The sequence below is a fragment of the Chenopodium album genome, chromosome 17, assembly GCF_948465745.1.
Source record: "Chenopodium album chromosome 17, dcCheAlbu1.1, whole genome shotgun sequence".
NCBI lineage: Eukaryota > Viridiplantae > Streptophyta > Magnoliopsida > Caryophyllales > Amaranthaceae > Chenopodium > Chenopodium album.
The window spans coordinates 29,743,010-29,767,108 of NC_137850.1; the positions used below are offsets into that span (position 1 = coordinate 29,743,010).

At 37.6% G+C, this 24,099-nt stretch overlaps 1 pseudogene; it reads left to right on the forward strand.

Moving 5' to 3' along the window:
- The first annotated feature begins 21,040 nt into the window (after positions 1-21,040).
- On the forward strand, positions 21,041-23,505 carry LOC145587759 (trans-resveratrol di-O-methyltransferase-like; annotated as a pseudogene).
- The last annotated feature ends 594 nt before the right edge of the window (positions 23,506-24,099 follow it).

The following is a 24,099-nucleotide window of genomic DNA, read 5'->3' on the forward strand; positions in this document are numbered from 1 at the left end:
ATTAGCCTAAACCAAATTAATAATTATCTTATTAAGCGTGATTTCAAGTACAAATTCCCTTTAACAAGCATAAAAGGTGTGATCAAGCAATAACAATAAATATCAAGCAACATAATAATAAACAATAATGATGATAATAACATGATAAGGCATAATAAAGCTCAATAATAATAGCAAGATCCTAGGCATGATACTAACAAGATTAATAACAAACCCTAGCATGTCACTAAACAATAAAGATCAAAGCTTTAAACCTAACATGGTACTAACATGAGATTAGAAAGCATTAAACAATAATAAGCAAATCTAAACATGCTTTCTACATTGAAAGAGAGTAATAAGATTACATACTTTGAAGCCTCGTACCTCTTTCTAATAACAAAATACACAAGTTAGTAAACTTCAATGAAAATAATAAAGAATAATTAAAGAATTAAAGAATTAAATTGAAATCAAGTTAAATAAAGTTTAGACTAGTTTTGGACCAAACCCTCAGAAATTATCAACCTTGCACGTCTAAGGCGAAGGCAACTTCGAACTTGGCTAAGAGACTCTAAGTCTTGTGAATGCGGAATATTGTGTTGAAATAAGGCGAGAAAGAAAAGAATTAAGGAATAATTGAATGAGAATTGATCATTCTGAAAACAGGGAGTCGGACGCTATTTATAATGAAAATAGTCCGGAAAATCATAGACGTTGATAAGGAATAAAACTCCACGCTGTCGCCAGGAATTAACTCTGTCGCGACGCGACAATGTCTGTCGCGAGGCGACAGGGTCTGTCGCGTGGCGACAGATTTGTCGTTTGGCGACAACCTATATTAGCGCCTTTTTTCTTCACGCGGAATCCGATCTTTAATCAACTTGATCTACGGAATCCGTACAGAAGATAAAATATATATTTTTAAGATAACAAAACGATATTTTATTCCAAATAAAAATCTATTAAAGATAATTAATTATTAAATCTAATAATATTAGAATTAAAAAGAACTTTCTAGAAACTTCTAGAAAACTATAATCAATACTAATAATTTTAGGAATAACAATTAACATTGGGCCCTCCTCTAGATCATTGAGTCGTATTTAAATAATTAACCAGGGCCAGTTTAGTATTTTGGCCATAACTTCCTCAATATTCATCGGAATTGATCTTATAATATATCATTAGAAAGGTCTCTTCGAGCCCCATCCATCTACACTATTATTGGACCTCAATTATGGACCAAACTAAACTGGTTCGGCTATTTTCAAATAAATAAAGTCATTTTCAAAAACAGAGAGAAAAGAATTTAATTAAAACTAAACCGCAACACTCGACTTTCAAACCACTTTCACCTAATTCGATAATAACACAACGTGCAAGGCATTCATCACTGGGTTTGGTTTTGGGGAGACACAAATGGGTGTCTATAGAAGCCCCCACTTTGACTGAGTTTGGAGAAACTTAAGTTTCGAAAACAAAAGTCAAAGTAGCGATAGGGACGGAGAATGATTCAAAACGTTCTGCGATTCCAAATCATTCTTATAACGCTGATACCTGCAAGCTAATCATTAGTTAAACAGATAAGAGAGTTAAGAAACGCGTATCTTGCACCGTCGAGCACACGTCTCTGAAAGTAACCGTTTGTTGCTTTTGTTGTTTGTCTCAACCTCCACAGTATCTCGTGAACGCCATCGTTGAAGATAACCATATGTCGTCGTCTTCAATATTCTTGGTAACAATCCTCCACAATATTTCGGGAATATCGTCGAAAATAACTGTATGTCGTCATCTTCCAGGTTATGGACGTACGTCGCCACGGCAGTGCGTCGCCGCAATAGACAATCTCTTCTTTACCTTGAGGGACCGTCGAAGGTGACCTTACTTCTCCATCTTCAGAATTTGTGACACTACCTCGCCACGGCCGTGCTTCGCCACTAGACAACTCCTCTCTATGTTGAGACGTTGCCAAAGAATCATTTTGCCTATTGACCCTTAATATACCGTTGTTATCGTTATTTTTTATGTTTGTGCCAATACTTCGGCGCTTGTCTTTGTAAACCATTATTTTGGTGCTTCTATTGAACCATTATTTCGGTGCCTTATTATGAGCCAATACTTAGGCGCTTTAAGCTAAGTGAGACGATCCTTCATCAAGTCGATCACCTAATGCATTGCAATCGAGCTGACTAAATCATGTCAATTTTGCTTAAAGGGGCTAACTAGCGTACCAAGGAACCCAAATTACTAAAATAGACCCACAAAACCATAAGGAGGGGCTCTGTATTCTGTCGCCGCTCCATCGCTGGCCAGAAATGTCTATCGCGAGCTTTTGCTTCTGTCGCCACGCGACAGAGTCTGTCGCCTCGCGAAAATTCTGTCGTTTGGCGACAGAATCGGGGTTTTAAACCCGTCTTCTTCTTCATTGCTGCTCTGCTTCTCAAAACTCACGAAAACTTCGCTTCACTCGTTCTTGCTCATCTTTCAACCAAATTCGCTCAAACTTGTTGCAAATCGAAGCTTTTCTCATCTATTTTCCAAATCTATGTAAGTTTTGCTCAAACTCTACTCGGTTTTTGACAAATTATGCATTCTTATTTGCGGATTTTCGAAAAAGTTCGAAAATGTTTTTGCTTATTCTGCTTTGTTTGTTGAATTTTATGCCTTGAATTTGTTTAATTATGCTTGTATATTACCTTGGGAGTATTTTGAGACTTGTTTGACTCAATTTGGTGAAGAAATGAAGGATTCACCATTGTTGGACCTCTTAAGGTTGTGAATAACAATGTGGGTCGTTTTTTGCATTTTTACTGCTTTTACTTGTACAATTTGTCACAATATTCATCATATGTTTGCAAGAAATCGTTTATTTGCCTGAAAAATGCTTCCATGCTCGTTTGAAATTCTTGCTCTGTTTTAGTACTACGTACTCTGTTTTGCGAACATAGTATCATGCGGCCTAGGCGAACTTTAGATACTGTAGAGCCTTAAACTTAATTACTTTTACATACTTTAGCATGGCTATACGACGTGGTTCCGGTTCTCGGTCGAGGGACACGCGTCAGAAGGACGAGCCCACCAGCGAGGGCGAGGGCGAGGACGTGACTTCTACTTCCAGGCTGGGTCTCATGCCGGATTGGGACGAGCGCACCCTGTTTCATGCGCCGGTTCATCATTTGTCGGAGCGGATCCGACGAGGTCTTGCGAGTGGGAGGACCCGTAGCCATGGCTCGGGTAATTCCACCATCATTTCTCTGTACGACAACTTCATCTGCCGCGATGAGGGGCTTCGTCGTCTTTGGGAGTCATGTGGATTGACTCCCCTGCTGCAGGCCACCCGGGCCATGTTTTCATACGATGGGGGTAACCTCATCGTTCGAGCTTTGGTGGAGTTCTTTTGGGACACCACCAACACATTTCACTTTCCCTGGGGTGAGATGACAGTCACTCCAGCTGACTTCAGCCTCATTACGGGGCTAGAGTTTCAGTCTACTCCTCTGCCTTTCGATGCCGGTGTTACCGTCTATTCGCCGGAGGTTCAGGAGTTGTTGGGGCCGATCGTTATTCGGGCCCAGGCTGAGGCTCAGTCGGGACAACTGAGTTCCCGATGTATTCGTCGCTGCACGCTGGCTGCAGCCTTTGAGGATGATGCGACCACCCGAGAGCAGCGGGTGCGCATCTTTGTACTGATCCTGCTATCAGGGACGTTTTCCCCTGATCGAGGTAGTAGAGTACGTACTACTTTACTACCTGTCCGCTGTTCGCAACCTCCAGTTGGTCAGGACATATGACTGGGCCAACATGGCCTATGCGGATTTTCTACTGGGCTTGCGGCGCTCCTGTCGTCACAAGGCCCTGTCTGGAGAGATAGCCCTTTCCAGTTTTTGGAGGGTCGTAGAGGTACATCTCCTTTCCTTTTTGAGGTTTTAACTCTATATTTAGAGGCGCAATCTTCACTAATTTTCATTTGTTCCGTATAGATCTGGTTCTACGAGTATTTTCCTTCTCTTGCACCTGCGAGGCCTTCTCCTCGCGTGCTCCCTATCGCTGCCAGTTGGGGAGGCCGCAGAGGTCCGCCGGAGGTGCTGCGCCTTCGAGAGATGATTCTCACGGTAGGTTTCTTCAATTCATACTTTTTCTTTTATCATCTTTCGGTGTTAGTATCTTACTTAGTAATTTTTTCAGGAGCCTAGCCCGGTCTATCGACCTTGGGCTGCTTTCCCTATCTCTGCGCTGGCGGCGCAGTATACAGCCGAGCGTCGTTACTTTCTAGGGACGTACGACGCGGTAGTCTACCTGGGGGAGAGGGTAGCCATCCAGCACTCCTCAGATACCTTTGTTGTTCCCGCTCTTCCACCTCGGCATATGTTCCACGATGCCTTACAGCGGGATCGTGCTGGTGGACCTACTCGGGGTACTCCTTGGAGGTCCTACGTTCTCCTCGAGCAGAGTTACGAGGAGGACCTGCTACCTTTGCTAGCGCCGGCTACCGTCCTTTCAAAGGAGGCAGCGGTATGCTTTCATCTATTTAGTTTATCTCTTTTTTAGGTAGCCCCCAAGTACTTTTCTAATCTTTTCATTCTTAACAGGCTGGCCCTAGGGAGTTTATCCCTCCGAGGATGTCCATACGCTACCAGGGCACGTATGGGCCGATCGAGGAGCTTATTCCGCCAGCTCCAGAGGGAGAGCAGTTTGTGGAGCGGTCTATTCCTCGTCACCAGACTCGAGTAGGTAGCTTTTCCCATACCATCCTTATGTTTTCTTTATAATTGTTACTGACTTGGTTACTTTGGCAGTTTTCTCGTGAGGTGGTGACGGCTATGGCCAGGTGCATAGACGCCTTTCGCAGCCAGCTTGTGAGGTTGCGGAACCATGCTACCTGTCGTAGCAATGATGCTGAGTAGGTATTACTTTTGTTTTTATTATTTTTGACTTTATTTTTGTTGCATTTGCTAACTTGATTTACTTTTGCAGGGGCAGCCTATTCCTTCTCCACGCACTCGGTCGAGACCTGAGCCTAGGAGAGAGACTACTAGGTCCGACTCGAGGCGTCGCCGGACTACTTCAGGTGGCCGGGGTGGTCGTTCTGAGGCCGCAGTGGTAGAGGACTCGGCGTCATCATCTGAGGAGGTTCCGACCGGGCCGATCGTTCGAGGTGGGATGGGTGGTGGGACGTTTGAGTTTGGCTCGTCGTCGCAGCAGCCTTTACAGCCTCAGCCTCTTTCCGTCGGATTTCAGGGTGAGGTTAGGTGGCCTGGCCCTGAGTTGTAGTTCGCGCCGCCTGGTGGTTAGGGGGCGATGATGGACATACTCCACGGAGTAGGACATTTTTCGATACATTCGGAATCCCTCGCGACTTGCGACCTCCGGCGCCATAGTTGTACCTGTGTTTATTTATTTTTGACTTTTGTAGGACTTTGTCTATTTTATTCATATGACTTATGTACTATACATTTGTATATATATGCACTTTATTATTTATTAACATTTTATTTGCCTGATTTATTATAATTTTTGCGCGAAATTTCCGTCATTTTTAATATTAGTGGAGGGTACCGACTCTCTCCCCCAAAAAAAGAAATGAAAAAAAGAAAAATGAAGGAAGAAAAAAATGATAAGCCTAAAATTAATCAAGCTTAATATGATATAATAATAATAATAATAACAATAATAATAGTAATAATAATAATGAGAATAATAATAATAATGATATTAAGGGTGTATGAATAGGAATAGAACAGTAAGTCAAGTCAAAGTCGAAATCAAGTACATAAAAACACAGTTTCCTACGCGTAATAGGTGTCGCTGCAAAGAAATAAACCGGTGCCGCGTAATTCATCATGTCGCCACGCGACAGGGTCTGTCGCCATGCGACAGCCTTTGTCGCCACGCGACAATTTTGTCGCCTGGCGACAGACGCGCTTTCCTGTTTCCTACAGGAATTGAAGTCTGTCATGAAAAAAAAGTTATAAATAGCCCCCGAATTATCCGTTTACTGCATAATTTAACCAGTTTATTAATTAGCTAATTAACTAGAAATCATGCCTTTAGCTAAAAGAATTTTTTGTGGATACATGGATGAATGGTGTCGTCATTTAACTGCTAAAGATAAAAAAGCATTAGATATTTCTCATATGGGGGGTATGTTTGGAATCAAGGGGATGAGTCTTGACATTGATTTTATTTATTCTGCCATAGACTATTGGGATATTGATACTCACTGTTTTAGATTTTTCCATGATGAAATATGTCCTTTACCGGAAGAATTTGGAGCCATTATAGGTTATTATTCCACAGGTCTTGCGGTAATGCCTAGAATCAATGAATATTACTATAAAGATTTTGAATGCTTTTTTAATTTGAGGGGTACGACTTTAAAACATATAGTGCATGGGAATATAGTTGATTTGACAGAATTTGCACATTATTTTTATGATAATCCTAATCCTGATTTTCGTGTCTATAAGAGAAGGGCTTTTCTTTATTGCTTGTTTAACCAATTACTCTTTGTTAGTGGTAAGGATAATGAAGGCCAATAAATGATTATATCTGTTATAGAACAAGTTGAATCTGGGAGAAATCCAATGCCGCTAATTGTTGGAGAGACTATGCTATGGTTGGATGCATTAAGAAAGAATCCAAGAGCACCTTTTCGAGGTTCTCCAATTTTATTACAGGTATAAAATAATGCTATTTTTAATTTACCAAGAATTAAAGAATATTATTTTACACTGTAATACTAATTAAATACATATTTTACAGATATGGCTCATGGAGAGGTTAAAGCTTATTAATCCTCCTGACGATATACACACATATGTTCCAAATTGCATAGTCCGGCGAAAGAAACGATTTTTGAAAATAGGTCGCCGTGAGTGGAGCAAGGTGTTTGCTGCCGGTGACTTTACCATAAGCTGGATTGTTCCTTGGTGGAAGGTTGAGGCAATGGTTGGTTGCAGTAACCAAGCATATTGTCGTCTCCCGAGCTTGTCAAGATTAACCTTTTATTTTCCTTGTAGAGTTATGAGACAATATGGTCTTGCACAAACCATCCCTATAGGAGATCTCCGCCGTCCTTATGAATTTCCTGTGTCACAAGAGATTGAGCGTTTGACGGATATTGGAGTGGTAGGCCCTTATGGGAAGTGATTACCCACAAGGAACCACCTTGTTTGTCAAATAAAGTGAAACAATGGCTTGATGGAAGATTCCAAAAATCTCAAGTCAAAATTGAGAAGACCAATGTGAAAGATCGTCTAGGTGACAAAAAGGTCCCTGCTAAAGAACGTCTAGGGGAAAGGATTGAATTCAAAACTCCTATTTTGCCAAGAAACAAAGGTTCTAAGAAAAATCAAGGAAAAAGAAAAGTTGACTCTACAAAGAAAGAGGCTTGGGTAGAGAAGAAACATGGAGTTCTAGCGGAGGGAGAAACTATCTATACTAAGATAGAGTGTAGGTCTTCTAATGGTTGTCTCCTAGCAAAGGTTATGGATCAAGAGGAAGAAAATGAAGACACAAATTGGAAGAGAATCAAGAAAGAGAAAAAAGACTAGAGCATTGCTTTTCCTTTGATTTATTAGACAAAGTTAATTTGTTTTAGTTAATTTTTCAGCTTTTATTTTATCAATAATGTACTTTCTTTATTAATTAATAAAATTCCAGCTTTTATTTTAATTAACTTTCAATCAAAGCAATGAAAACAATTACAATATTTATTTTTTCGGAGAATTAATTCGAGTACGGAAGTCGAATAAATTTCCAGAATATGTGAAACTGGTCTAGACACTCGCAGAAAGTTGGCGCTGCTATCTGATTTACTGTCGCTAACGATTTGGCTCTGTCGCCTGGCGACAAAATTGTCGTCTGGCGACAGAGTTTATTTTCTGGCGCCAGTCTTGAAATTTTGCAGACATGCGTTTTTTACTTCGGGGATACTGAATTTAAAGAGATTAAAGTGGCCGCACCCTGTATGGGTTGCCTACGTATCCTTTGCTTAAGGAATCAGGCCAAACGTAGCTCTCTTGAGTATTTCACTCAAGTACTTATGGGTAGTATTTCTTAAGTTGGTCAAGGTTTGTCATGTTTGAAAATTCATTGCCATCCATATCACTTAATTTAGTCGCGCCCCCTGACAGGATTGTTTTGACAATATATGGTCCGGACCAATTAGGCCTGAATTTGCCTCTTGGATCTAAAACATTTTTTCTTAATGCTTTTAATACCAAGTCCCCAACCTTGATATTTCTAGTCTTGACCTTTTTATTGAAATGTCTAGCCATGCGGGTTTGGTAACATTGAGTATGATGTAGAGCTTCTAGTCACTTTTCATCGAGTAGGATTAGCTCCTCATATCGTGCTCTAGTCCATTCGACTTCATCGAGTTTACTTTCTAACGCAATCCGTAGAGAAGGTATTTCTAACTCTACAGGTTGTACGGCATCCATTCCATATACTAAGTTGAATGGCGTATTTCCTGTTGATGTTCGGATTGACGTGCGATAACCCCACAGTGCGAAGTGAAGTTTGTCAGGCCAGTCCTTATAATTTTCAGTCATTTTTTCAATGATCGTCTTCAAATTTTTATTAGCGGCCTCAACTGCTCCATTTGCTTGAGGTCTATAAGGTGAAGAATGGTGATGTTGAATACCATATTTTTGTAGCAATTCTTCACATTCGGCTTAAAAGTGAGTTCCGTTGTCACTTATCATTTCATGTGGGACTCCGTATCGACAAATTATGTTTCTTTCGATAAAGAGTGCTACATGTTTGGCGGTGAGTTTGGCATATGATTTTGCTTCCACCCATTTTGTGAAGTAATCTATTGCAACCAAGATGTATTCATGACCTCCTGTTTCGGGAGGTGTAATCTTTCCAATTATGTCTATTCCCCATGTAGAGAAAGACCATGGTGAAGTGTAGGTGTAGAGAAGAGAAGGTGGGATATGTTGCAAATTTGCGTAAATTTGACATTTTGGGCATCTTTTTACATATTGATGACAATCTCTATTCATGGTAGTCCAGTAATATCCTTCTCGCATTATCTTTTGGACTAGCATTTTGTCATTAACATGTGTTCCACATATACCTTCATGGATTACTCTCATAGCTCTTTGGGCATCCTTTTTGTCTACACATAATAGGGCTCGTCCCTTAGGTACCCTTTTGTGTAGTTCATTTCCTATGAGTACAAACTGGGAAGCTAAAAGTCTTGATGCTCTTTTTGCTCTTTTGTCAGCATGAGGAGGATATTCTCCTTTGGTGACATAATTTAATATATCTATGAACCATGGTTCTTCTTCAGGTTCCTCTTCTTGAATCACTTCATCATCTTCTATATCTTGAATATATGCTGGTCTATGCCTTTTTTCTATGGTTAAAGGCATTTGCTCAATTTCGTTAGGTATTCTAACCATTGAGGCTAGTCTTGCCAAGGCATCGGCGAATTGGTTTTCCTCTCTAGGCAGGTAAGTGTATTCCACCTTTTCCAATTGATCGGTGAGAGTTTCCAAATACGTTTGGTAAGGAGCTAAGCTTTCACTCCTAACCTTCCATCTTTTGGAGATTTGATTAATAATTAGGGAAGAATCTCCAAATATCCGGAGTTTCTTTACGCCTAAGGCTAAAGCGGTTTCGAGGCCTACCACACATGCTTCATATTCGGCTGCGTTGTTGGTGACGTCGAAATCCAATTTAATGGATATAGGGACATGTTCTTCTTTAGGTGATACTAACAAGACTCCTACGCCGCATCCCTTTTGGTTTGAGGCTCCATCAAAATATAGAGTCCATGTATCATCCTCTGTCATCATTAAACTTTCATCTGGGAATTCATTCTCTTCTAAGGGTGTCGAATCTTCTATTGGGAAATCTGCTAGAAAATCCGAGACCACTGATCCCTTAATCACCTTTTGAGGCATAAACCTTATATCGAACTGGGCCAAATTTACTATCCATCTTGAGATACGCCCGTTAAGTGTAGATCTTTCGAATAGGTATTTAAGGGGGTCCATTCGTGAGACTACGTAAACGGTATGCACGAGCATGTAATGTCTTAATTTAGTTGTGGCCCACACCAGTGCGAGGCACAGCTTTTCCAATGGCGTGTAGCGTGTTTCATACTCGAGCATTTTCTTACTTAGGTAGTAAATAGCATTTTCTTTTCTTTCTACCTCTTGTGCAAGCATAGCTCCCATTGTTTCCTTTGTGACGGTTAAGTATAGTCTTAAGGGTATTCCGGGGAGTGCTGGAGCTAATACAGGAGGATTCGAGAGATAGGCTTTGATCTTTTCAAAGGCTTTTTGACACTCATCGTCCCATATGATTGGTACATTTTTCTTAAGCTTCTTGAATATTGGTTCGCATATCGTGGTTAACTTGGATATGAACCTACTTATGTATTGCAACCGGCCAATAAATCCTCGGATTTTCTTTTCGGTTTTGGGCGGTGGCATGGATATGATTGCTTTAATTTTGGTGGGATCTATCTCTATTCCTCTAGAGCTTATGACATATCCCAAGAGTTTCCCTGAGGTCACTCCAAAAGCACATTTGGAGGGGTTTAATCTCATGTTGTATTTTCTTAGTCTTTCAAAGAACTTTTTTAAGGCTATTGGGTGTCCTTGGCGGTCTTTTGATTTTACAATCATGTCATCCACATAGACCTCCACTTCTTTATCCATCATATCATGGAGTAGGGCAGTTGCTGCTCGTTGGTAAGTAGCACCCGCGTTTTTAACCCGAATGGCATTACCGTGTAGCAATAAGTCCCCCAAGGTGTTCTGAATGGCATTTTCTTAGTCTTTTCCATATCTTCTTCAGCCATGAGGATTTGATTGTATTCTGCATACCCATCCATAAATGAGAGAAGTGCATGATTTGCTGTGTTATCTACCAAAATATCGATGTGTGGTAAAGGGAATTCGTCCTTTGGACTTGCCTTATTTAAATCTCGATAGTCGACACACATTCGAACTCTACCATCTTTTTTCGGAACCGGGACAACATTGGCGACCCATTCGGGGTATTTGGATACCCTGATAAAACCTGAAGTTATTTGTTTTTGTACTTCTTCTTTTATCTTAAGAGCCACGTCGGGTTTCATTCGACGTAACTTTTGTTTTACAGGTTTCATTCCTGGAATTAATGGTATTGTGTGTTGAGCTATTTCTCTATTAATGCCTGGCATATCTTCGTATGACCAAGCGAATACATCGATAAATTTTTTAAGTAGATTAATTAAATCGATTCTTTCTTCTTTGTTTAGTGTTAGTCCGATTTTAACTTCTCTTTTAATGGTTGGATCTTTTGAGATATCAACCGTTTCTGTATCCTCAATTATTGGTGTCTTATTTTCAAGTGTTTCCATTGCTTTAATTATTTCTTTATCATTTTCATCATTAGTTAAGCAATGCTCGTCATCTTTAGATAAAGAAGAACAAGAAGAATACGGGGAAGAAGACATATTATTAAATTCAGAAATCATTACATCAAATAAAGAAATGTCCGTCGGGACTTGATTGCTAACTATCCTAGGAGTAGAAATGGAAGATAAGGGTGCTACAGCTAAAGACTTAGAAGACTCGATAGGGAAAGACTCTAACTCAGACTCTGACTCAGACGATTCTTCGAACATTGGTCCTTGTCCTGTAGTTACTGAAATCTTCTTTCCATTTGTAGTGGTTATCTTCACCGTCTTGCGCCATCCATGCTCTTGATCTTCTATTGGAGTGATAAGTTCGGAGGGGTCAAAACTTTCACTTTGGAGAACCACTTGGATAAGTGAAGAATCGTCCTCCGTGTATCTTGATTCATTCTTTTCCCTTCCAAAGAGGAGTCCCATGACATTAAAGTCGAAACAAGGAGGTGCCTTCTCCTTGTAAATTGGAGCTGGGATCTCGTCTAGGAAGCAACAATCCAAAAAGATTTCGAACCCAGGTTGCCTTATGCCATTTACAACGAAAGGTTCAGGAAATTCATGACAAGGATAATCTTCTCCTTCTCTTATAAATTGTCCATTTAAGGTGAGAGGATATTGATCCATGGGTATCTCCTTTTTTTGTGTGCGGGCATTTCTTCGTGCTCTTGATTTTTCCTGGGCCCGCTTAAGGTCTTCGCGAGTTGGTTCAAAACCAAGTCCGAAAGTATCCAATTTAGGGAGGCCAGGTACGCCCATGTGTTTAGCTATTCCTTTCTTCTTTCCTAGAGTCATTCCAGGAAAATGTCCTTGCTTTCTTAGGATAGCATTCGTTGTCATGTTTGAGTGGAGGTCGTAATGAAGAGGGGTCCTTTCATCTTCCTCTATTAAGGAGACCTCTTCGCTAAAGCCCCACAAATCTTCATCATTTTCATCATGTTCCACATTAATTAGTGGATTTTCTACTGTTTTGATTCTCATAGATGAAGCATCAATGGTAATTGGAATGCCTCCAACTATGGCCTTTACTTGTTGATGAAGAGATGAAGGGACGGCCTTTAAATCATGAAGCCAAGGGCGTCCCAATAGCAAGTTAAAAGATGCCTTGATATCTACTACTTGAAATGTAGTGGCATGCTCAATTGCACCCGCCGTTATATTCATGGTAATTGTCCCTAGTGCTTGACGACGTGAGTTATCATAAGCTCTTATGCCCTGGGTTGATGGGGATAAATCCTCATCTCTTATTCCCAACATTCTTGCGGTTCTAAGTGGGCACACATTAATTGATGAACCGTTATCCACAAGGGTCATGGGGACATTCATTCTTTTGCATATGACTGTGAGGTTTAGAGCTTTATTGTGTTTGTCACCTTCCGGTGGTAGATCTTTATCCGAAAAAATGACTAAATTGATTGGACTTGGAAGGTCACTCGTGAGGAAGTTAGCAAGTCCCTCAGGAGTAGTGTCCGAATCTATGCCTACTTTGGCCAACGCATCCATGAGTGCAACTCTATGTTCTCGAGATGTGGCTAAAAGTTTCCATACATTCATTTCCACTTTAGTCTTTTTTAACTGTTTGACAACATCGTTGTCTTCTATAATAGGCACGGGAATTTGCTGAATAGAAGGTATAGGTTGTGTTGAAATGGGAGGTTGTACTCTCCCGGACCTAGTGAGGACATCTATGGGCGAATCCTCCTCGTCCCAAATGTCACTTACTGGGTATATTGTTGATAGAGGAGTCTCTTCAATATCTTTAAGGTAAACATCCTCATCATCACTGTCCCATACTCCATTAATCGTGGCGTCTCGTGGAAGTTGAACTAATTTCTTTTCGTCAATCAAACGTTGAACCAAGTCCTTGAACTTGAAGCAGTGCTCTATTGTATGTCCCCCTGATTGATGATATGAACAATAGTATTTGTCCACTCTTTTTAGTGATTCAAATGGTCTCGGTTCGAGGGGTTGAATTTTACCATTCTCGGAGAGCATTTTGAACATGTTTGCATACGACGTCCCAATTGGAGTATATTTTCTATTATTCTTTCTGGGAGTGTCAATTACTTGGAGGGAAAAAGGTTTCTTTTGTTTGGGTGGAGGTCTACTTTCAAGTAACTCATTTTTCTCTTTTATAGCCTCAAAGGTTTGTGAGATCAATTTTTTCAATTCTGTCAGTATTGATGTCAACGCCACTACTTCTTGCTTGGTTGCAGGTTCTGGCCATGGAATTCAAGAGCATCTTCGAAGATTTCTTCTTCAATGGTCTCGATAGGCTCTATGAGGCTAGATGGATCCTCTTGGTTTTCTTCATCAGAAATGGCCAAAGAATCTGATAGCGGTGCGGTATTGATACTTGGCTTCTTACTTTCAGGAGGCAATGGGAGCTTGTTATTATCGATCAAGTCTTGAATGGCTTCCTTTAGTCTCCAACAATTTTCTGTAGGATGACCCCTACCTTGATAATATATGCAATGTGCATTTGGGTTCCAGCTAGCCGTTCTCCTTTCGACAGGTGGGTCCCCAAATGGTCCAATAGGAGTTATAAGACCTTTTGCATGTAAGCGATCAAATGCGGTGTCATAACTCAAACCAATAGGAGTATAATTCTTCCTAAATGATTTCTTTTGTCCTTGATTATTATTCATTGCCAAAACTTCGTTTAGAGGAAAAGTGCTAACATTATTTGAGTGGGTAAATTTGGATGAAGAAGGATTGTCGTTCTTCTTATTTTTCCAGCCACTACTTGAGTTGTTATTAGCAACTTTTTGTTTAGCAAGGTCATCTTCAATATAAATTCCAATATCATATACAGCTTTGAAAGTGTTTAAGTTGCTTTGGTACTTAAGGTGCTTAGAGTATTTTTCTTGGAGGTTCTTAATGAACATCCTAACGGATTCTTTTTCACTAGGCACTTCAACCATTTTTGCAGTAGTTTCCCTCCATTTATTAAAGAAGGAGGTGAAACCTTCATTTTCTTTTTCTTTTAGCATTTCTAATTCTCTATGATCGGTTTCAACTTGTATATTGCATTTATACCTTTCAATGAAAGCGCTCACAATGGATTCCCAACTAGAGGTCTTCTCTTTATCAAGTGAAAAGTACCACTGTTGACATACAGCTTCTAAGGATAATGAAAATACAGAATGAAATGCTTTTCTATCTATCTCCTTAATACTCATTACAGTTTCAAAAGCTCTTAAATGAAAATAAGGATTGTCCATAGCCTTGAACTTAGGGATGTCATTGGGATTGAACTTTTGTGGGAGAAGGTCCTTATCCACCAAGACCCCTTGGGAGCTAATCTCTTGAAATCTAAAGTCGTTGGACAATTTGCCCAAGCTTTCCTGGATTAGGTCCATTTGTTTTTGTTTTTCAGGATTACTTATTTGCAGCGATAGGTTTTGCAACATTTCAGCCAAGTTGGCTACCTGTCCCTTGACTTCATTAAGTTCTTCTTGACTAGCCATTGCCTTCTTAGCTTTCCTTTTCCTACCGATTGGTTTGTCAAAAAGTAAGACTTGAACAAAAGTGTTGTCCTTGATTAAACGCCCTTCCTTTCTTGACCACGCGCTGTAATTTAAACCATATTTGTTTTAATACTCGACTCTAATTGACTTGACTTTATGTTCAAGAGACTAAAAGAAAAAGAAAAAATGGGGTATATATTTTAAGGGAATTTAAAAAAATTGGAGGATTTATATCCGACTTACCCCCCTAAAAAAAATGACGGAAAACACGCATTCAAGACTCTCTAGACATGGTCATAATGTGACAAACATGTTATGTGTGTGCTTTATGTGTATGTGAGTGACATGCTTTAACTGCTAGTGTATGACCATGGGAATTTAAGTGCCTAAACTTAATTTAAGACTTAAACATGCTTTGAACCATTAACAAACTGATTAATCCGATTAGTAGACTGTTAATTAGACTCGTCGTGGTGACTCAAGCAAGAAAACTAGACTGTCGCTAAAACAACAGGACTGTCGCCACGGTTTAGAGCCTGTTTCTAGACGACAAAATTGTCGCCAGGCGACAGACACTAGACTGCAGCGCCACAGTCCAAATTCCTGCGCATTGCTGGAACATTAATCTGGACTGTTTCCAGTAATTTTACTCTAAATGGACATGCCTAAAGTCATGCTAAGTCGAATTGATTAATTTATTAGCCTTTAATTAATTCAAAATTAATTAATTAATTAGACAAAGTCCTTTTAGTCATTAGTCAATTTATTTAGTCTTGAACACAAGTCAAACAAACGGTTAACACATATATAATAAATACAAGCAAGGGTGCACAAGTAGTTCACATAGTCACAAGATGAGTTTGCAACCTAACCATGGCTCTAGTTCTCTAAAGTTCGAGGATATGGGTTAAGTCAAAAAGGTCCATGGTTAAGAATCCATATGCATTGCACACAAGCCTACCGGGAGGGTTGGAGCGAATGGACAGGATTCCGCGAGTTCGTGATGAAATCGAACTCGACTCCATGGTTTGGTGGATTCACAAACATTACACGTACCCAAATCTGAACTTTGCACATGATAGTGGAATATTCCATTGGGCAGGTGAAGCAGGAACCCCCAGAGGGTTATTTCCATATGTAGAACACATATGGGTTCAGAAAAGTGAGAAAATGACTCAATCAATAAGCAAAATCGAGCCAACAATGCTAGAAATGGTCAAAGCAAGAAGGCAGACCCCTGGCTCGGTATTGGAAGAACTTGGCGCCAGACTACAGGGACTGTCGCCGCAAAAAAGCTTCTGTCGCCAGGCGACAGAAACTTTTTACGGGCGACAAGCCCTGTTTTCTAGACGCTAGTTCCTACATGCCTTGGCAAGTTTCTGTGTTCTTCGAATTTTCCAGATTTCGCATCATCTTTTCGATTCCAGTCACGAAAGATATTTCTCAAATTTCCTATGTGTAAAATTTCTATGGATTGACTCATGGGGTGCTCCCATGAGGACCTTTTAATGCATATGACAATAATGTTAATCAAATCACGCACATGAAATACTTAGAATTTTTCGAGTCTCATCCGCTCATTCTAAATAATTGCCAAAATTAAATAAATTTCAGGAATATAAATAGAAATCCTCCCCAATGGAGTCGCCAAAAACTGTAGGGAATATTTCAAGCATTACGATAACCCCAAATTTGAACCCCACTGTGATCATACACTAAAGTACGGTGGCATTCCAAAGGGAAAGACAAAGAGCAAAAAGAGTCGCCAACAAGTTTTAGGAACTTGTAAACCCAAAAGACAATCCAAAAGGACCATCAACTACTCCATAAGGTCTTGAACCAAACAGGGTCCGGGGATGAAGGTACGAATCCAATCTACAAAAGAAAGGACCCGCCCTATAAAATAGGCCTCTACTTTGTTCTGCTCGTATTCATGTGCGCTTTTCGAATAACATACAAACATTATATTAAACCTACCCTGTTTATCTATGTTGGTTGAATATTAATGCACAAATAATACTATTATTGGCGATCACTTGAATTAAAATCACATTAGCCTAAACCAAATTAATAATTATCTTATTAAGCGTGATTTCAAGTACAAATTCCCTTTAACAAGCATAAAAGGTGTGATCAAGCAATAACAATAAATATCAAGCAACATAATAATAAACAATAATGATGATAATAACATAATAAGGCATAATAAAGCTCAATAATAATAGCAAGATCCTAGGCATGATACTAACAAGATTAATAACAAACCCTAGCATGTCACTAAACAATAAAGATCAAAGCTTTAAACCTAACATGGTACTAACATGAGATTAGAAAGCATTAAACAATAATAAGCAAATCTAAACATGCTTTCTACATTGAAAGAGAGTAATAAGATTACATACTTTGAAGCTTCGTACCTCTTTCTAATAACAAAATACACAAGTTAGTAAACTTCAATGAAAATAATAAAGAATAATTAAAGAATTAAAGAATTAAATTGAAATCAAGTTAAATAAAGTTTAGACTAGTTTTGGACCAAACCCTCAGAAATTATCAACCTTGCACGTCTAGGGCGAAGGCAACTTCGAACTTGGCTAAGAGACTCTAAGTCTTGTGAATGCAGAATATTGTGTTGAAATAAGGCGAGAAAGAAAAGAATTAAGGAATAATTGAATGAGAATTGATCATTCTGAAAACAGGGAGTCGGACGCTATTTATAATGAAAATAGTCCGGAAAATCATAGACGTTGATAAGGAATAAAACTCCACGCTGTCGCCAAGAATTAACTCTGTCGCGACGCGACAATGTCTGTCGCGAGGCGACAGATTTGTCGTTTGGCGACAACCTATATTAGCGCGTTTTTTCTTCACGCGGAATCCGATCTTTAATCAACTTGATCTACGGAATCCGTACAGAAGATAAAATATATATTTTTAAGATAACAAAACGATATTTTATTCCAAATAAAAATCTATTAAAGATAATTAATTATTAAATCTAATAATATTAGAATTAAAAAGAACTTTCTAGAAACTTCTAGAAAACTATAATTAATCCTAATAATTTTAGGAATAACAATTAACATTGGGCCCTCCTCTAGATCATTGGGCCGTATTTAAATAATTAACCAGGCCTAGTTTAGTATTTTGGCCATAACTTCCTCAATATTCATCGGAATTGATCTTATAATATATCATTAGAAAGGTCTCTTCGAGCCCCATCCATCTACACTATTATTGGACCTCAATTATGGACCAAACTAAACTGGTTCGGCTATTTTCAAATAAATAAAGTCATTTTCAAAAATAGAGAGAAAAGAATTTAATTAAAACTAAACCGCAACACTCGACTTTCAAACCACTTTCACCTAATTCGATAATAACACAACGTGCAAGGCATTCATCACTGGGTTTGGTTTTGGGGAGACACAAATGGGTGTCTACAGTGTCAACATACAATTTGTCTAAAATTTTAAATTAAAAATATTGAAATAATAATAAAAAAAAATACATCAGCCAGGCAACCACCACCTCCACCCACCCTAGCCACCGTAGATAATTGCTGAATTGCAGCAACCATCAGATCAGAGCTTGCGACGTCGCCGTCGCTATTGTGGGTGGTTTGGGCGACCAAAATTAAGGAGGGGAAAGTGAGGGACTGCCGAAATCATGGCGGGGGAATGCGAGGGAGGCTGAACTCAAGCTGGGGAAAGGGGAGGGAAGCTAGAATTGGAACGGGGGAAGGGGAAATCTGCCAATATCGAAACATGTGGCGGGTAGAAGGGGTTTTCTAGGTTAGGGGATGGTTCTATTGGGTTTTCATGGCGGTGGGAGGGAGGTTAGTGGTTCGGGGGATGGGTGAGGAGGCATTAACACTGGGGGAAGGAGCCTGGGCGGTCGACGCTACGGGGCAGGGGAGTTCGGAATCTGGGCGGTGAGAATAGGCAGCGGGGAGGGTGGCTAGGGTTGGTGAGGGCTTTTTCAAAATAATCAATTAATTTTTCTTTAATTTTTTTCTTAAAAAAAATTAAACTTTTTATTTAATTTATTGACCAATCAGAAGCCCACACGTCGTAGGTAACTTGTTATAACAAGTTAGTTGACCGGTTGGGACCATTGAGAACAAATTGGGTATAAAAGTCAGATTATTTAAAAATAATCGAAAGGTGGGATTATTTTGGACGGATGAGCCAAATGTCAGATTATTTCCGGCAATTTTTCTTATCTTATATTGTCAAACATGTTAATCACTAGCTCACTACTAATGAAAAGAAATAGAGGAAATAACTTGAATTTCATACTTGCATGAGGAGCTCCAAATCTCCAATATCAATAACTCCATAATTTTTACAATCAACACTACAATTAGGATATTTACAATAGTGTTTGAACAATTAAGAGGGATTTTGAAGATTGTGTTTAATATGTCAAATATCAGTGTTTCTTGTTATAACTAGATTATAATATTTTTTTGTATTTCTTTTTTTTTTTTTTTTTTTTTTGAAAAAAAGATCAAATTCTTCTTGATGAATGAATTGAACTTATATATTAATCATCAAAACCATTTTACTTCTTTGGAGGAGTTGGTGTGAAGTGCAACGCATCTAAAAGTAAGGAGGTTTTTGTTTAGTTGTTGCCTTGTCGACATTTATTGAATTTGTTATGTATCACAAATTCTTATAGGATTCATTTCCCAAATGGCCGACTTTTCATATCACATTATGGCACCCTTATTAGTTCAGAGTTTTTGTTTCTTTTGTGCCAAAGCAATGAAGAAAAAATTCTTTGTAGTATCATCTTGTACAATGCAATTGCTTAAGAAACTTCATAATCAGCAACTGCACAATTAGTATGAATAACGAGAAACAATGCTAAATCTTGCACAGCGATCGCATGCAAACTAACTAGCGTATGTTTAAAGTCAAAATGATGCAAATATTTGAAGTACAAATTATCTACATATATATGCCTGTAACTCCCTCCATTTTTCTTGACCAGCATATTTAGGTAATTTATATAATTGACTATAAAAAAAAATTTGAAGATAATAGGTTATTGAAAAGTAAGGAATGTGATTGTGGAAAAATAATATACACTTCGTACAAAATAGCAGTAAGTATACATAGTGAACATATATCATATATGAGAGAAAGGAGATATAGTAATAAAGTGTAGTTAATTGCCAATTAAAATAAAAGTGTAACCAATTATAAAATAAAAAATAAAAAATGACCAAATTTGAAAATTGTAACACTTTTTTAAAAAAGTAGAGGGAATACTAGTAATTGGAATATGAAGATTATTTATTATAATATTATTTAAAATATGTTAGTCCCATACTACACGATTTTAACAATAGAAATCTAGCTTGCTTGTATGTGTAGTGTGTAATCTAAATAATTTAAGCAAAACATAATGAATTGTACTATGACCCTTCTCATTCAATAAATTAAGCTTAAATAATGAATTGAAAGACAAGATGTTAAATATTCTAATTTACTTCATAATTAAAATAAAAACTATATAACAAAAATGTTAGCATTAGTTTAGGGGTTTTTGATTCAATTTTTTTTTAAAAAAAAAAATATTTTGAAGAAAACTAAAAGTGGAAAATCCAAACTCATACAATCACTAATAAAATGTATGAAATTGTTTTTAAAAACTTTAAAAAATTCGTATAAGAGGACAAAAGTAAAATAAAAGAGACCAACCACTAATGTTTTTATTTTTGTTTATTTTTTTTCTCCACATGAATTGTATATATAGTTACTTTAGTTGTAAAATCTTTAGGAAAGTGTATAAGAGCCTGTTTTGATAACTAAAAACAATTTAATTGAATTGAAGTGAATTGAGCTGAAATGAATTGTTTATGAAAGAAGGAAATTAGGAACTTAACTGAACTGAACTGAAATTAAGCTGAACATAACATATTCTACCTTTTTAAACATTTAGTTTATCTCGAAAGGGGCAAAAAAAATATAGATAATGTCACTAATAGTCTTGGTGGAATTTTTTTTTATAAGAAACCAACACATTGACAATGATGATGTCACATGCATACATTAGTTACTTTAATAATAGTTATAGATTATTTTATACCCGGGCCATTATAAAGCTATAAAGTGTTACACTAGCTACTAACATACCATAAATCATTCTAGAAAAAAAACTGCAAATGGATTCACTCATCTATGCCAAAGAAGAAGCAAAAGAGCAACTACTAGAGGCACAAGCTCATATATGGAGTCATGTTTTCTACTTTCTCAAATCCATCGCCTTAAAATGTGCAATTGAACTAGGCATTCCAGACACCATTCATAAACATGGCAAACCAATGACTCTTAAAGAGCTAGCCAATTCACTTCCTATCATCCCTAACAAAGTTATCTGTCTTTCGCGCTTGATGCGCCTTCTTGTATCCTCCAAATTCTTCTCTATGAAAACTTTAGCCAACGGAGAAGAAGGATTTGCTCTTACATTGAGCTCCCAACTTCTGTTGAAAGATCACCCTCTTTCGCAAGCTCCCTTTGCCCTTGGAATGCTTGATCCAAGGCTTATGAAATCATCTCATCATATAAGTAGTTGGCTCAAAAGCGAGGGTGAATCTCCTTTCCATATTGCTCATGGGAAGAATGCTTGGGAATTAACTAGCCAAGATGCGGAATTTAATGATATATTTAACCAAGCCGTGGAAAGTGATTCCCGTTTTGTTACAAGCTTGTTGGTCACCAACAATGTTTTTAAGGGCTTCCTTGAGGGAATCGAGTCGTTGATCGATGTCGGTGGTGGTAACGGGGCCACGGCCAAAGCCATTTCTGAGGCCTTCCCATGGCTGAAGTGCAGTGTACTTGATTTACAACAAGTTGTTGGAGGGTTACATAAAAATGGTAGCAACGTGAACTTTGTTGTTGGTGATGTGTTTGAGGCTATTCCCCATGCTGATGTTATCCTACTTAAGGTAAGATGACGTCATTTTACTCTATTTTTATTATGCAAAGCTTACATAAATATACGGAGTAACACGTAATTATGAACTTTTTGTATACATAGTTAGATTTAATATACATTCGACTCTAACATTAGGAACATTCCGTTCATATATTATTATGAACTTTTTGTATACAAAGTGACAGCTTATAGTTCAAACATTATGAGTAATACATCACCGTACAGTGTTTTTAATATTTGAACTATATATACCTATTGAGACCAGATATGATATACTTCCTCCGTTTTTAAATACTTGTTGCACTTTTTTTTTTTAGCCGTTTTTAAATACTTGCTCTATTTCCTTATTTGAAAAGCCTTTATAATATTTAATTAATTTATCTCACCAAGTGGACCCAACAATATTAATTACATATTCTCTCTCCTTCAATTATCTCCACTGTTTTTGCGTTTTTACAATTTTTTATTCTTCCACCTATCCTACGACCTCCATATTTTATTACTTTTTCTAATTTTTCCTAAAACTCCGCGTATGGAGAAACGAAACAAGTATTTAAAAACGGAGGGAGTAATAATCAGGTAATGATTATTCTCCAAATATCAAATTATCATGTATAGTCAGTCTATTTATAAAAAATAAAGTCGACTCAAATGACGAATACATTAATTTTTTTTTTTATTTAAAAAAACAACAACTTATGTTATTTTGAGTGGAGTATTAATGTTCTTAAAACCCCTTTTCAAGCTTACTATTTCCGTTTAATTATTTCACACCTAATTTTTCATAAATTAGTCATGTAATCCAATTCCAATTACATGAACTTTTAAATTATGATAAAAACTAATGACTCGAAATTCAACCACATAAGTTAAAACTCTGTACATAAAAAGTGTTCCAATTAGACTGAGACAAATGGAATGGGACTTTGTAACACACTAACACCTTAGTGGAGTCAAGATATAAGGGCAAATTTTCTTGTTTGATGAAACGACATGAGATATGGGCATTGGGAACTTGTGGGTGTATAAATGTATATAAGTTTTGAATCTGTGTGACTGATAGATATGCAACTTGACCTTATAAATAGATGGGCCATACCTCATTTAGACAAATGACAGTTTGTTTGTTTGTTTTAATTTTTTTTTAGCAAGTCTGTACATTAGCTAACATGTTACTTTAATAACGTTAGGCTTTGATGGTGAATAGTTGATCTTTAAATATGAACTAAACAAGATTTTACGTGATTATGTTTTTGTTTTCTATTTATAAATTATAATTTACTTAAAATTAAATTTCTTAATAATATTAAATGTCAAAACGTATCTATAACTTTGAAACAAAATTTATGATTAATGAAAGTGCATTTTACTACAAAATATGCAGTGGATATTGCATGATTGGAGTGATACTGATTGCATAAAGATATTGAAACGATGCAAAGAAGCAATTCCCAACAAAATGCAAGGAGGTAAAGCGATTATAATTGATATAGTTGTGGATCCCCAAATCGACAATTACAAAGGCTTTGATGATGCTCAATTATTACTTGATTGGAGATGATGTCCGTTACTAGTGAAGGACAAGAACGAACTAAACAAGAATGGGAGAATATCTTCACTATTGCCGGTTTTAATGACTATATTATTCATCCTATATTGGGTTTAAGATCAGCAATTGTGTTACATCCTTGATAAATTTGTAGTCATGGCGGCCAAAGTTACTGAATGGGTTTAAAAAGACACACGTTTTATTATGTGTGTTATTAAAGATATGTATGATGGTTAATCGGTCTATTTATATGTGTTTTCTTCTTGTATGAATGTATTCTAAGTGTCAATGTCTCAATCCATCCTACATGGATTGACACATATGATTGTGTATGGCAATAATGTGTGTTATCAAAGATATTTATGGTTAATTGACCTATTTATATGTGTACTCCACTTGTCTGAATGTACTATATGGGTCAAATATCCTACGTGGATTGACAAATTTGATTGTGTATGGCAATTAAGGTATGAATTTGAGTGTTTCCAATGAGTTAATTAAAGAGTAAAAATAAGGAGTCTCCAACTTTTTTTTGAGTAACTTATAGAATGTTGTTTGAATCTTACGAAAGTGGATTGACAACAAATAATAAACAACCAAATTTAATATTAAGGTTACACACTTACACCACCCTTAATAGTTAATATTATGGTCTTGAACCATTAATTTAGAATTCTATATATGAGGAAACAAACTTAACATGGAGTTAGTGTTCCTTCAACTTCACCTCTGCTGCT